Source organism: Pyrus communis, chromosome 16, assembly GCF_041283825.1.
Source record: "Pyrus communis isolate YQ-2024b chromosome 16, ASM4128382v1, whole genome shotgun sequence".
NCBI lineage: Eukaryota > Viridiplantae > Streptophyta > Magnoliopsida > Rosales > Rosaceae > Pyrus > Pyrus communis.
Genome location: NC_142580.1, coordinates 13,746,456 through 13,749,671, shown reverse-complemented (window position 1 = coordinate 13,749,671; position 3,216 = coordinate 13,746,456). Strand labels below are relative to the sequence as shown.

At 34.4% G+C, this 3,216-nt stretch overlaps 1 long non-coding RNA gene across 1 annotated transcript; it reads right to left on the bottom strand.

Annotated features, from left to right (window-relative positions):
- Nucleotides 1-1,140: 1,140 nt before the first annotated feature.
- LOC137741834 (uncharacterized) lies at nucleotides 1,141-2,880 on the bottom strand. Its single transcript, XR_011069343.2, has 4 exons — nucleotides 2,851-2,880; nucleotides 1,853-1,943; nucleotides 1,609-1,713; nucleotides 1,141-1,346 (listed from the first exon to the last, which is right to left on the bottom strand). It is a non-coding gene; the product is annotated as an uncharacterized LOC137741834 (long non-coding RNA).
- Between the last annotated feature and the right edge of the window lie 336 nt (nucleotides 2,881-3,216).

Here is a 3,216-nt window from a genome sequence, read left to right as displayed (position 1 = left end):
ATCAAACCATGTTTGTATTTATCTCCTCGATCTGCAAAATAATTTGCACGTGCATATGCATGGTCCAGAAAATGGGATAAAATTTTCAACGCAAGCAATTTGATTTGCAACAAGACAAATGTCATATTCACTATTGTTGGATACTTCGTCCTGGAAGCGACGGAATCTTTGGCTCCATTTTTCACTCGCCGCGATTCAAGGAAAAGAGAGGTTGCTCGTGCTACACGTTGTATGTGCTTTTGGCAAAAATAAGAGCGGTTATTTCGATCATCACTCATATTTTTGTTTAATTTATTTCATTTGATAACTATAAATAAATAAAAAATAAAAAAATTATAATGAACGTGAGCCTTTTTTATTTCGAACATCGCACTTTAATTTGAATTAAATATCGCACGAACATAAGACCTGGTATGAGGTTTAATTTTTTCTATTCTCGCTTGTTTATATAGAAAAAACAAAGCATAATTAACACTTGTTCACATAAATTATACTCATTAATAAAATACTCATTGTCAATCAAAATTTTATAAAATTACCAGTTTAATCTTCTAATTAAAAAAGAACATGAATAAGAAATATGGGGCAGAAATGTAATTTCACATAACCAAATTTTGCTTTTTTTTTTTCAAAGCCTCACATACATGTAATCATAACATATTTCTAATTTATATATTAAAAAAATTCTCACTCCCACGTTCTCTATCACTCTCTTCCTCTCTCCTTCTATTTCAAAAACACAAAATAAAAAAATTTCTCACACACTTTGTGTGTGCTCATATGCACTACAAAAAATATGGGCACTGCACACTATAAATTATTTGTGCCCTTTGAGGTCAAAGGGCACCAACATATGCGTCCATAGACCAATGGCAACCGTGCAGCAACTAAGTTTGTATATGTGCCCTCTATGGGCGTCACCATTACTAAAAGGGCACAATACACTGTTTGGTGCTCAAAGACACAGGCACAAATGAAGGCCTTTTTGTGTCTATGTTCTGACAAACTTGTCAGATGACCTTCTCCATCCATGTTTGCACTATTTTTGTTATTGTGCCCAGTAGGTTCCATTTAAAAAAAAATAGAAATGCAAAATTTTGAAATAAAACCAAAAATTTAAAATTTTCATAAAATCAAAGATGGCAAGCAATCCAATATTAGAAATGGAATGTCTAATGAAACTACAGAAATATTCCTCATAAAGAACATGTTTACAAGTGTTAAAGATAAAAGACCAACAAAATAATGAGATTTTCCTATCAATGTATCCATGCATTCCTACATAATTGCCACCCGTAACTGATTTTACCCTTTTTCCCAGCTCAGTGGATTATGCAATCACCTTCCTGAAATCCAAACCAAAGGAAAAATGAAAAAGGGAAAGGATCACATATTTTCAGTGATGTTTAACTACCCAAACATCCAATCAACATTGAGAATTCATAGTATCCTGAAAATCGATTTAAAATAACCAAATGTGATCAGAGCTCGTAACACCAGCATGCTTATGTTTTCAAGCGCATTCTAAGTGCTGCTTGAAATATTATATGATTAACATATTGGAATCTGGTAGCCTGTTGTTACCAATGCGTAGAAAGGGTAGCTCACCTTAAGTTCGACTCCAGACTCTAGACGTGAGCGCGCACCCACAATGGAGTGTTGAACGCTACATTCTCGCAAGAAGCAACCATGAGAAATAATTGCATCCATAATCTACAAAATTCATTTGGCCATGAGATCAAATATGTTCTCAATAATTACAAATCAAGTGATATAATATTTTTAGAGCCAGAATTTGATCCCAAGTGCAAACCAATCCACAACTATAATGCCAGTGAAGAAAAAGACCAACCTCTGCCTTCTCGATGACTGGAGACTTCTTGAATGGCAGTAAAATATGTGGGAACAAATACATATAGACCACAATTGATCAAATCACTCATCTGCATTTAGAAAATAGATAACCCTTACATAATGTGGCATGTAACAAAGTACATAAAACAAAGAATTGAGATCATGAAGCACCAACTAAATGAACAATTTTGGGACAGTAATTGCATCGTGTACATACAAAAGTCACTGGATTCTCAGTATAATGCAATAGTTCTTTAGTGGCAGGATCAACAACCAACTGCCAAAACTGGTTCAAAGATTCAGCAAAAACTTACAGATTAACCCAAAAACGAAGTATGGCATGACGAAAAAACAAGAGGAAAGAACATCAGGAATATGGGGGAGAGTTGCAACATTATTCAATAGTTCAAGCAGTCTGTCAACAAACTAACCCTTTATTACTAACATTGTACCCATCACCTTATATCCTTTATGAGCAACCGCAATGACGAACAAGAAGAAGCAATAAAAGGAATTAACTTTTCAAAATCTTATCTATAATTCCAAGCAATAATCACAAACAATTTTCATTAAATTCCAGAAATGAATTGTATAGTGGTACGACTAACAACTACTAATTGATCTTTTGACATGTCGCAACAGGCCACACCGCAATCAAAATTTAGGTCCAGTGACATCAATGGCACTCTAGATTAGAATTTCATTAACCTTCAATGTTTATCGTGTTTGAACTCCAATCCAAATCAGTCGTGACTATGTGTTCGATATATGCAAATGGATTTGAGTGTTTAAAAAGGATTAAAGGCAACTGCAGAAGAAGATGGGATGGTGCTTAGATAACTACACATGCTTAGAAACAGAGAGCTATTCTTCCTACTATCCAATCAACAAAATTTGAAACATCAATTTGTTGCTTTCCTAATTTTATTATGCCAATGCAAAATGCAATGCTAATTAATATGCAGTATGCTGTGTTTAAGGTTCAACAGTTCTTACCAAAGAAACATGCAAAACTCGCCAGGGCCTAGCTCGTCCCATAATCATAGCAAAGATTAAGAAATAATTAGATGAAAGTAAAACCCATAACCTCATGTATTCCACACACAAAAGTAATAGAAGAAAAAAGCACAGCAGACATGCAGCAGAGCTATAAACAATCAACGTAAACAAAATTAAGAACCAAACAGCTGAGTGAATCGTTTCTGCACCTCAGAATCGCTTCAACTTCGTAAAATTTGGAGTCTGGGACATAACCCACGAGCAACCAACAATATGGAGTCAGAAGCCATGCTAAGATTTAAAATTTAAAATCCGAGACACCCAAATCATAATTTGAATGGAACATGCAATAACATTGAAAAC